This window comes from Palaemon carinicauda, chromosome 8 (genome assembly GCF_036898095.1).
Source record: "Palaemon carinicauda isolate YSFRI2023 chromosome 8, ASM3689809v2, whole genome shotgun sequence".
Classification (NCBI taxonomy): domain Eukaryota; kingdom Metazoa; phylum Arthropoda; class Malacostraca; order Decapoda; family Palaemonidae; genus Palaemon; species Palaemon carinicauda.
In genome coordinates this window covers 85,257,542-85,270,041 of record NC_090732.1, presented here as the reverse complement: position 1 = coordinate 85,270,041, position 12,500 = coordinate 85,257,542, and the positions used below count along the sequence as shown (strand labels likewise).

The following is a 12,500-nucleotide window of genomic DNA, read 5'->3' as shown; positions in this document are numbered from 1 at the left end:
TTTTTGACAAGAAAATTATCTTTTGTCCTCGTATAAATGACCTATTCATTAGAGTTAAAAAATCTTATCATCTTGAGAGTCTTATTAGATTTTGATTGGGGTGTTGATAGAATAACTTTACTTAAAATTTATACATCTTTGTGTCTGAGTAACTTAGACTGTGTGTCAAATTTATGGATCAGCCACTAAGACTTTGCTTGGAAAACTTGATGTTGTTCATAATTTGGGGTTCTTCATCTGCGCTGGTGTATACAGAACGGCTCCCATTATTTGTCTGCATATGGATTCTGGCAGAGAGGAGTTGAGTTTGAGGTTTTTAAATAGGTCCCTCAGTATAAAAACCAATCCTACCAGTATGTATGTTATGGTTCCTTTAGATTGAGCTCCTACCAAGTTTAGAGTGCCCAAGCCTTTAGAAGTACAATTGAAAAATTATGCTTGAGTAGGTTTGTTAACAGTACAGATAGCAGAGGTAGGATATCCCAAGTCTCCCCTTTGTGTAATCTACCTGTTAAAGTATGTTTTATGGCTGGAGGGAAAAATACCTTACCAAGTGATGTAATGAAAAGTGAAATCTTAAATCATGCTGCTCAACATCATTGGAAACAGGATTTTTACGGATGGTTCCAACTCGGCTGTGGCAGTAGGAAGTGTTGTTTTGATCGGGTATATTGTTACAAGAAGGAAGTTTCCATCCTCTTGTTCAGTATTTACTGCTGAGCTGTTTACAATAATTCCCGCAGTCTGACATGTTTTTAAAAATGTGATCAAAATAATTTTTATACAATTTTTATGGAATCCAATAGCATTTTACTCTGTTAAACAAATTATGCCATCCTACCATTTAGTACAAGAGGTGCAGGACTGGTAGTGGTGATGAGCGACAACATGGCGGTAGTGGCATATCTAAACAAACAAGAAGGTACTTTTTTTCACAGCAGCCCTGACATTTAGCTGTTGAAATCCTAAGTTGGACAGAAGACAACTCAATCACCCTGTCAGGCCAGTTCATTCCGGGCAAGGAAAACCGGCAATCTGAGCAGGAAGACTCAGATAGTTGGCTCTGAGTGGTCTCTGTTTCCTCGGATAGCCAACAATGACTTTGTGTGGTTCACCGATGATAAATCTGTTTAGGACGTCCCTGAACCAGAAGCTTCTGGTGCACAGCTTGCATATACTGGATCCCCGCCCAGCTCTTCAAGATGCCTTTTAACATCTGTTGGACAACCTGGACGTCTACACGTTAAACTTCTGTCAGATGAGGAGACTCAACAACAAGATAAGAGCATTGCAAGACGTGTTGATGACCCCAATAGCTCTGCTACGGTATTATTATTATTATTATTATTATTATTATTATTATTATTATTATTATTATTATTATTATTAATATTATTATTATTATTATTACTAGCTAAGCTAAAAACCTTTGTTGGAAAAGCAGAATGCTAAACTAACTATATGAGAAGTTATGAACTATTAAAATAGAATATTTTAAGAACAGTAACAATGTTAAAACAGACCTTTAATGCATAAACTATAAAAGAGACATATCAGCCTGTTCAACATAATATTTGCTGCAAATTTGAACTTTTGAAGTTCTACCGATTCATTCCACAACTTGGTCACAGCTGGTATAAAACTTCTTGAATACTGTGTAGTATTGAGCCTCATGATATAGAAGACCTGACTATTAGAATTAACTGTGTACAGTACATAGTATGGTATGGATGGTACTGTCCGGGAAGATCCAAATGTAAAGGTCAGAATTATGAAAAATCTTATGCAACATGCATAACGAACTAATTGAACGACGGTGCTAGAGATTAATAACTAGATCAGGAATAAAAAATTTAATAGGTCATAAGTTCTTGTTCAGCAGCTGAAGACCAGACAGGAGAACTACGTGAAACAAGGTAGAATGAAAAATTAAAACACTTCAGAATACTGTAGATTGATCACCAAAAATAAGCCAATTTTTGTGCAATTGAAGAAGACACAGACATAATGTGTTTGTGGAAAGTAAATTTGCTGTCAAGAATCACACCTGAAACTTTAAGTCATACAGAGTTAAAGAAACATCAATGCTGAGATCTGGATTTTGAGGAGCCACGGTCCTTGACCTACTTACAATCATACTTTTGAGTTTTGTTAGGATTCAACTTCTTGCCCCATAATTTGCACCAGACATTAATTTTAACTAGATATATGTTAAGGGATTCTGCAACCCCAGATCTACATTTAGGAGATGGAATTGATGCAAAGAGAGTAGCCTCATATGCAATGTGCTTATTTTCTAGGCCAAACCACATGGCGTGTATATAGTATGAAAAATAATTGACCAAGAACACTAGCCTGAGGAACACCAGGTGTTTTATTCCTATACTTACTTTGGTGGCCATCGACAACAACTCTTTGCCATCTATTACATGAGAATTCAATAATGATTCTAAGAGAAGACCCACCCACTCCCAGCTGTTTGAGTTTGAAAATAAGGTCCTTATGATTAACACAGTCAAAGGCAGCAGTAAAATCAAGGCCAATCATACAAACTTCCTGACCACAATCAAGGGATTTCTGTACAGCATTGGAGATCTTATGAAGGGCATCATGCCCCAAGGCCTTTACGAAAGCCAAATTGCAAACTAGGGAACAGAAGATTACCTTCAGCAAGCAGAATGGTTCTCGGACCTTCTCCTTTCCAACCCACTCAAACAACCTCACACAGAGATATACGGTACCACAAGAGAGTTGCTTCCCTATGACTTCATGCCTGGAGGTTAGCCAGCATCTTCTTTTGCAAAGAGGTTTTTTGCAAGCAGTGACAAAAAGGATGGCTGCATACCTCTGCAAGTTATTTATTGCAGTCTACAGGTTAAGTGAGCTGTCTTCTGTGGTTGGTGTCGCGGAAGGAATCTCGCTCTTCTCAATGCTACTATTCCTATAATAACAGAGTTCTTATTGTACCTTAGTGAGGAAAAACTCTGCTCAGTCTTGGTAGTGAAAAGCCTTAAGCCCTATCTTTAAACTGAAGAGAGTTAATATATCCTCCTTGACGGAATATTGTCTCCTCATACAAAGTTTTGAGCTTGTTTGCCCTCAGTCAAAAGTTATACCACTTTCTTGGAATATAGCATGTGTGCTACAATCCCTTAAATGAGCGCCTTACAAACTGCTATGTCAGTTCTCAGATTGTGACTTCACCTTGAAGATAGTTTTCCTCTTCCCCCTGGCCTCTGTGAAAGGGGTCAGTGAGATGTATGGTCTTTCCTACGACCTAGCTCATTCAAGGGGATGGGTGAGGTAACGCTCAACTTCCTCCCAGAGTTTGTTGCTAAGACTCTGAATCTGGCTGTAACGAGGATTATTGATGGAAATTGATAATCAATCACACGCTAATTTGTTTTGATAGTGGATAACTCAAAGCCAATATGAACCCTAGGATCAGGACCTTCCGGATTTCAAGTCTTCAGTCATGTAACCGATGATCCTGATCAATTGTTACTATGTCCTGTGAGAATGCTGAGGCGTTATCTCTAGCGAACTTCTGGAGCTTAATCGCAAGTCAAATTACTTTTTGTTAGCATTGGCAGGGTCAAAAGGAGTCACGAAAAACACAATCTCTGCATTGATTCGCCAGGTAATTGAACATGTGTTGAATCCTGAGTCTCCCCCAAGAGGTAACAGACCCAGAGCTCATGATGTTAAGAGCATCAGTACGTCCCTAGCATTTAAGAGAAACTACAGTAATCTGTGGTGCAGGTTCTACAAGCGGGTGTCTAGAAGCGTCAGAACAGGCATCAGAACACTTTCACAGCCCACTACCTGCAAGACGTAACCCACAGGAGCAAAGATACTTTCTTCATAGGCCTGTGGTGGCAGCAGAAGTGGTGTAAGCTACCTCAGCTTCCTTACAGGACAAGTAGCAGTTGGTCGATTTTAGACGTTACCCTGTATTAGTCTGGGATGAATGGACAGAATGACTGGTATTTTCTTCCTTCATCTTCCCCTTGTTGCGCACAGCATTGGAAAGGTTCTGCAAGCTAGCCTATCTCTAATTGCAGGTAATACCAATTTCTGTAGTGTAGCCTAAAATATGTTATATATTTTTTATGTCCTGTCCTCCTTGCAAGGTGGAGTCAGGCAATGTCTAAGTTAAGTAAAAGGAGTGCTACACACACCAATAATCTTACCTGGTCAAGTCACAATGCTTGAAATTTCCACACTTTTGCCACAATTGCTCATGCCGTCAACTCTCATGCCTGACATGCTAAGAGTAAGCGAGGTAACAAGGGTGCCCCTCTTATACTCGCTTGAGCCCAGAGTCACACCCCAGGTCAAGTTCCCAGCCAGTTGGGTTTTTGGACTTAGACCCACCTAAGGGTCAATCTCCATAGTAAAGAGCGAATGGTTTGTAGTTGTGTGGAAACAAATGACAATTAGGAATTTATTTATATTTGTTCTGTCACTCTATACAAACCCTCACTATTTATGGGGGATATTACTTTCCGTGTAGCTGAAAGATGCTATAAGTCTTTTAGTGAGGGATAACCACTCCAACCGCTAGTTAGCTGGAGGGGTGGGAGTAGCCACATACCCTGCTCACTCACACACTTAGGCTGAGCACCCACTTTTGCTTATGGCTTGGGAAGAGAGACATTCTTTCTGCTCCAACTTACCAGCCATTTGTCTTAATTTTACTTATTCTCTGTTTTTTTGTTTTATATATATATATATATATATATGAAAACATTCTTTTAATGTTTTTTATATATATTTAAGCTTTTCTTTTCAGTGAATATTACTGTTTATATGATAGCGTAGTACAGCGTAGTGCGGCAGGTTCTCAAAGGCGGAGAACCTCTCACGATCTTCCTCCTTTGGACACCAAACAACCCATAGGCTGGTGGCCTTCCGAGTGACTCAGCCTCTGCCTCAGGGAAGTCGTCATCTTGTGGATACTCCTTTTCTGTTTGGATGTTAACATCGCTCTCTCCCGCGAGTTTTTGGAGGAAGACCGCTTAAAGCCTTCCCAGAGCTTGACTTCGGTCTTGCTTTTCCTTGCTGTTGAGGACACTCCCTCGTTACATGGGCGGCCAGCAGATACTCTGCGGGAAACACCTTTCCTGTTATGCAGAATAGTTTGCGCTCCTGAATGGTTTTCTTTAGTAATTAAATGGAAATAATAAATAGTTGTAATTTAACTTTTTCAGCTTTCAACTCCGTACTCCTTCATACAGCAATGGGCCAACGGCCATACCTAGCTGGTGTAGGGAATGCATAGTCTTTAGCTTGTAAGCTCCCCTTTTCCCGCCGAAGAGTTGAGTGGTTCTCTCCAGTAGTTTTTTTTGTCAGTGGTTTAATTCATTGTACTGTATATTTTTTTTTTTACGCCACCGCTCTCCTCTCGACCATGACAGCTGATGAAGGGAGGTCCTTAATATGTTTCTGTTCTCTCGTGGGACACCTTTCCTTTCCACTGGAAAGTCGATGGAGTCTAGGGATGCAGCTCGTAACAAACTACGCAACTTGGTGAGAGGCTTCCAGAAAATCTCTCCAGGATCATACCTACCTAATGATAGGATGCGTAACCTACTATTCCCGAAAGCAAGTAATGAAATAGTGGTGCCCCAGGCACGATTCACACCTCCCTGCGGCCAGATAGCCTTTGGGATGGAGGGCAGGAAGCCCCCACGGGAAGAGGTGGATAATGTCGTGTCGGAATTGCTTCCATCTGTGCCGGCTCTAGAGCCATTAACATCGACATCTTCACCCTCTACCCCTCTATTAGACGGAATGGACCAATTATGGGCCCAAATGAAAGGTCTAATAGAAAACTTTTCGCAAACAAGACGAAAAGGAGGAAGTGAAATTCAAGATAGAGCTCTGTGAAGCTCCACTTGTCGCTCCCCAAGGGTCATACAAATGACCCAGACACCAAGACCTTCCGATATGCTCCAAAACCAATCCCTGGAGGATTGCGGAGCTTATGCCGATTTTAAACGGCAAACTCTACATCTCAGAGAAGATGGATGCTGTTCCTTTGGACAAAATCCAGTTTCGGCCAAGCTTTGATGCTTTCCCTAATTGCTTCATTCGACTGAGACATGAATCAACGTCAAGAAAAGAAACGGAACTGAAGGAGGTCATGATTCTCGATCATGATAAGGCACAGGCTATCTTGTCAAGTAGCCTGAGAAAGGCGGGCTACTCGGTGTCTAAAGTATTCGCACTAGGTAACGGACACCTTCCTTTCTTGCTCCTGCTTCAATATCATTCCCCTTTATATGGAAGGCATTTAAATCTGTTGCCAAGGCAGTGGAGGCAGGTAGACCATGTCCAGCACTCGAGGAGTGCAAGCCTCTGTCACTAGCCTTTCCCAGGCAGGAGAAGGAATGGAAGGAAGTCCACTTAAGCTTTTCAGTAGGAAGACTAGATGCGGATGTCGCTAGACAACAGTTTAGCGAGAATCTCCCTAAACTATCTGAGTTTCTTTTGAGGAAGGAACAAGAAACAAAGGAGAGGCTTGCAGCCTCCCTATCCCTACAGAACTGCATAGAGTTGTGTTCAGCCCACCAAAGTACCCCAGACATGCTCATGGTCTTGGCCAAAATGCATATGGCCACACTAGTAAAAGACCTTTATGCCTTTATGAAGGCTAGGAAAGCCTGTAGAGAGTTTGTATTCGCTACTGCAACAGTGAAACATGAAACCAGGAAGCTGATATCTTCCAACATTTTGGGGTAGAGACCTCTTTCCAAATGAGGTAGTTAGAAAGGTGATTAAGAAGGCCACCACGGAGAACATAGGACTTCTCCAAAAGTGGGGCATCCTTTCAAAGAGAAAGTCTTCCACGGTTGTGGGTCCCCAACCTAAAAGGAAGACGGAAAAGTTTAGAAATTTTCCTCGGGCTATTCAACAACATCACACAGTTGCAATGACCGCGGTCCCACAGGCAAGCGGTTAAATATGTAAACCTTCTGATCAAGCGAAGCAAAGAGACGCTTCTGGTGGGAGGGACCTTCCTTCAGGATCGCTGGACCTTCGATCCTTGGGTCCAAGGCCTAATCAAGATGGGACTAGGTTGGGAAATAGACATGCCTCCACCATCATTTCCTCAACTCTTCCTACACTCCAAAACCCTCCAGGAAGAGTATACCTTAGAGCTCTAGAGCATACAGGTGGTAAGGAAACTATAGTCCATCGAATTCCAGGGAAGGCTGTTTGATCTTCACGAGAAGGACTCAAGAAAACTCAGATTCATTCTGGACTTATTGCCACTCAACAAGTTCAAATAAAACAGCAAGTTCAGAATGTTAATCCTTCTGAACTTAAGGACCTTATTTCAAAAAGGGGTGTTCGTAGTCTTGTTAGACCTGAAAGATGTCTATTGGCAGCTTCCAGTCAGTCACCCCCTCCCCTCCTACCTACGATTCAAGTTACAGAGGATAACGTATGTCCTAGGAAAGATAATTGTCCGACTAAACACAGTCCTAAGCATCTTCACGGAATTGGTGGACACAGTCACGCAAAAACAAAGCCTAGAAATGGTTCAGGCAACAATGTACCTGGACGAAAAGCTTGGGTGGGCAGTACCCGAAGTGGCTGGTCTATGAGCATCCAAGGAAGTGATCCGGTTCCCGGAACATCGGGGATGCAAGATAAGCTTCAAGAAGTCTCGATTCTCTCCAGCTCAAAGGCTTCAATGGTTAAAAAACCATTGAAACCTATGGTCACACCAACTCTCCTTTCCCTTGGGAATGTGAAAGGAGATCGCAGGGTCGGTCAAGAGACTATGGTAATCAGTCAGGATTCCAAGACGCTAACAGGGAGGAGTTCAGAACTCTCTCCAGTTCACATTGGTGACAGACCCAGTGCTAAGAGCACAGCTTAAAGAAGCGTTAAGAGTCTGGAGTAGATACGCATCAAACTCTCGAAGAGATCTAAAAGGACCGATATCGGTCTTTCCTTAATCGCTTCCCTTACAATGGTCAAAGGCCAAAAGCCTATTGAAGACTGTGCCCTTGCAACTACCCCGACTTTTGAAGATCATCTGTATGGATGCCTAGTCGGAAGACTGGGGTATTCACTCCCATCAGAGGAAAGTCCAAAGGATTCAGGTCATTTCTATCCAAGGCCATGTTGGTCCTGTCATGGGTGGAGAAACTCTCTCCACGCAGATCAGACCTCCTCAGGCTGATCTTGGCCATTGAAGCGATAATGCGACGTCAGAACCAACAAGGCTAGAGAACGTTTCATACAGTGTAGGTGACGTTAACCATCCCTTACCTAAAGGGATGGTACCTATCAGAAGTTCATGTACAATCGATCTGCAATGTGACAGCGGATGTTCTACTCGGACTCAAGCCGATAGAGTTAGAATGGTCCACGAGCTGCAGATCGACCTCTTCGTCCCGAGTGTCATCAAAAAACTACCTCGATATGTAGCCCCATACGAGGATCCTTTAGTAGAGATAAGACACCATATCTCTAGTATAGAAGGGATGGACTTGGGAATTTCTGTTCATCCCATTCAATCTCCTGCTGAAGGTCCTCGACATGCTGAGATCCTTCCAGGGAGCAGTGGCTCTGTGGGCTCCCAAGTAGTCTAAGAGCAATCTGTTCCCTTTAGTGAAGGAACTGAAGCTGAGGCTAGTCCTAGTTCTAAACCCACGACTATCTCAGAAGGTTCAGAGGTCAATTGCCTTCGATTTATCACAGAGAGCCCAAATCCTTCATTTCATGATTTTCTTGCCCTAGCGGTTAGGAAAAGATTTGGGATCTCAGAAGGCAATATAGAATTCTTAGAAGAATACAAGTCTAAGTCAACTAGAAGACAATACGAGTCATCTTGGAAAAAGTGGGTTGCTTTTGTAAAAGCAAAAGGACCGAAAGAAATCTCAGTGAATTTCTGCCTGTCCTTTTTTGTCCACCTTCATAATCAAGGTGTGGCAGCCAACACAATAACTACATGCAAGTCAGCCTTCACTAGACCTCTTCTATATGCCTTTCAAGTGGATCTGGCGAAGGAAATCTTTAATAAGATTCCGAAGGCATGTGTAATGTTTAGGCCTGCAGCACCGCCAAAGCCCATCTCATGGTCTTTGGACAAGGTCCTACATTATGCCTCATCTGTGAACAAGGAAGATTGTACCCTCAAGGATCTAACCCAAAAGGTTATTTTTCTGTTCGCTATAGCCTCTGGGGCTAGAGTTAGTGAAATAGTGGCCCTATCTAGAGATGAGGGCCACATTCAGTTCACAGAAGCGGGAGAACTGAATCTCTCTCCTGATCCACCTTTCTCGCTAAGAACGAGCTACCCACTAAGAGGTGGGGTCCCTGGAGAATCTGCCCTCTGAAGGAAGATGTCTCTCTATGTTCGGTAGAGTGTCTAAAGGTCCATCTTCATAGAACTTCAGACTTCAGGGGAGGACAGCTCTTTAAAGGAGAAACCTCTGGATCAAACTTATCCCTAAAACAACTGAGGGCAAAGCTCACCTACTTTATTCGCAGAGCAGATCCTGACAGTACTCCCGCAGGTCATGATCCGAGAAAAAATGACTTCTTCACTGAACTTTTTTCAGTATATGGACTTTGAGAGTCTTCGCTCATATACTGGATGGAAATCATCCAGGGTGTTCTACAAACACTATGCTAAGCAGGTCCATGAACTGAAGCATTATGTGTTGGTGGCAGGTAGTGTATTAAAACCTGTCGTCTAATTCTGCGATGAACAGTTAATTGATTGGGTCTGTCAATTAAAGGGAGAAGGTGTCAGCACTTTTAGTGTGATCTCTTTTAAATGAGTGTTACTATGGTGATACTAACTCTGTTCAAAATCTCAGGTGTGGAATTATACAGATAGTACAAGTGCCGTGTGTATGTAATACACAGTGTTGATAGAATATAACAGGTACAGAAATTATGAAAAGTAATTTTATTAAAAACTTTTCTTCAGTCTGAGAGTGGCACTCATCATTTCTTCCCTTTCAAAAGGGAAAAATAATTTCTGTATATGTCGCCGGTATAATTCCTTTATCATACTACATGCGTTCTACTTGTTCATTCATTTAGTCATTTATTAGAAATAAATGTCTATTAGAATGTAATTGCATCCTAATTCGCCCAACAATTGCATGTTTAAGATGCCAGAGTTCTTTGACTTACTGATGTAAGTATACTTCATATCATTGTATGCTTGCAAACAATAGACATAATGGACACTGGTATTGGTTCGGCAATATATACTAACCATGAGACTGTTTGTATACTCAGTGTATACTTATGTTTGTTCATACAATATATGCTAACCTTGAGGCCCCTTTTCTACCGTCTAGAATGACTCTTCCCTGTAGGGGGCAGGAAGCACTAACATCGTTTATGATTAGTGATGATGGCGGATAACGGTAACATCATTTGTCTCAAATGGTCCAAATGACCATAGAAATATTATTATTATTATTATTATTATTATTATTATTATTATTATCAACAACCCTAGTTGGAAAAGCGGGATGCTATAAGCCCAGGGGCCCCAACAGGGAAAATAGCTAAGTGAGGAAAGGAAAGAAGGAAAGATAGAATATTTTAAGAGTAACAACATTAGAATAAATATTTCCTATATAAACTATAAATATTTTAACAAAACAAGAGGAGAAATTAGATAGAACAGTGTGCCCGAGTGAACCCTCAAGCAAGAGAATTCTAACCCAAGACAGTGGAGACCATGGTGCAGGGGCTATGGCACTACCCAAGACTAGAGAACAATGGTTTAATTTTGGAGTGTCCTTTTGCTAGAAGAGCTGCTTAACATAGCTAAAGAGTCTCTTCTACCCTTACCAAGAAGAAAGTAGCCACTGAACAATTACAGTGCAGTAGTTAACCCCTTGGGTGAAGAAGAAGCTTAAGGCACTGATGAAAATCCACAGATACATTAATACTGTGGTATGCTTCCATCAGGACGACATGGCTTGAGCCCAAAAAACGGATCTATTATTGGGTGAGATGGCCATGTCGTCTTGATGGACCCACCCTTCTTTTCTAAAGAAAATATCTTAATAGTATCCCTCCCGAAGCTACTGTATCTGTAGCACCATGCTCAATGCTGCAAGGAATGTCCGCCATCTTGGATATAGCGCTGTTGTGATACTCAATAGTAGTATGGGAACTAGGGTAACCTTGATATGGCTCCCCTTCTAATTCTGACACTTTCCCCCTCGAAGCGTAAACGCTATTCGGGGTGCAGATTGCTATGATGCGTGTCAAGAATACGTCCCCTGATATTATGCGATATCCTTTAGAGAAATTTAAGGATATTTGCGCCAGGAGTTAGAATTCTGGAGACCTAAAGGTAAATTCTCTGGGAATATCAGCGTAGTCAAATATCCCTAGGAAGCTACTCTTAGGAACCTTCCATCAGGACGACATGGACATCTCACCCAAAAATAGATTTTTCGCTTCGCTCAAAATCCGTTTTCTAAACCGCATGGTTTCAAACCACTTGTGTGTAGCGGGCCATAGATATTCCCGCCTGTAGTATGTTATTTGCAAACATCTATTCAATTATTAAAATTTCAATGCCATAACTGATATTGCACCATTCTAAAATTGAACTGGGAAAATACAAATTACTTCCTAATTTTTCATATTTCTCATTTGTAAAAAGCAAAAAAAGAGTCAGATAAGGGGTGCTAGGCTGCCAAACACGACATCTTTGCCAGCTAAATAAAAAAGGCAAAGCATCCATTTAAATCCCCCCCAGCAAAGAAAAACCAAAATAGATCCCAACCCAATGTAGTTAACTTAAACTTTGAGAAAGATTCAGTAGGTAATTCCATGATTTTGGGATAAAAGACAAGAGCTGAATTTTATGTCTTAAATTTATAAGTGAAAAAAAGTGTGTTTACTCTTATTGGCAAATGCTTATGTAACACTGCCATCTTCTGAGTAAGGAGTAATGTTTCTCAGTGGGTGATGGGCCATTTACTAGCAGATGAATGTAACAGCGGAGATGCTGTGATATATTTCCAGAGAGCTTGGAATCCATGGGTCTCCCTTATACATAATGATTCCATGCCTGATCTTCCTGTTATATTTAATTACCTGTTTTAGCCTAACGGAAAATTCTTTCGGACCACTCATTTTTTAACCCAAAAAACAAATGGAAATTACAGTTTATGCACAACACGGATGAGCAGAATTCACGTCGGGAAAAGATAAGGAAGTTGTGGGTTTTAAATACGGTTAGAATCATTGCGGACAATACTGTACCAATTGCAGTGAAGATAGTTACAGGACAATAGATTGTTATGGAAAAACTGAAATGGTTTGGAAAACATGATTACAAATAAGAAGAAAAACAAGAAATCATGGACAGGTACAATATTAACCAATATTCATGACTCAAAGCTGTTGAAGTTGCTGGTTAAAATGATCTGGATTGGTTTTGGAGTATTCTTTACTACTCTTCAGACTCGCGAGCAGTGAAGAGAGGGTAGTTA

At 41.3% G+C, this 12,500-nt stretch overlaps 1 long non-coding RNA gene across 2 annotated transcripts in view; it reads left to right on the top strand.

The window, feature by feature from the left end:
• The window catches only part of LOC137645790 (uncharacterized), a 156,846-nt gene that overhangs the window by 99,460 nt on the left and 44,886 nt on the right, over positions 1-12,500 (top strand). The window lies entirely within an intron of this gene.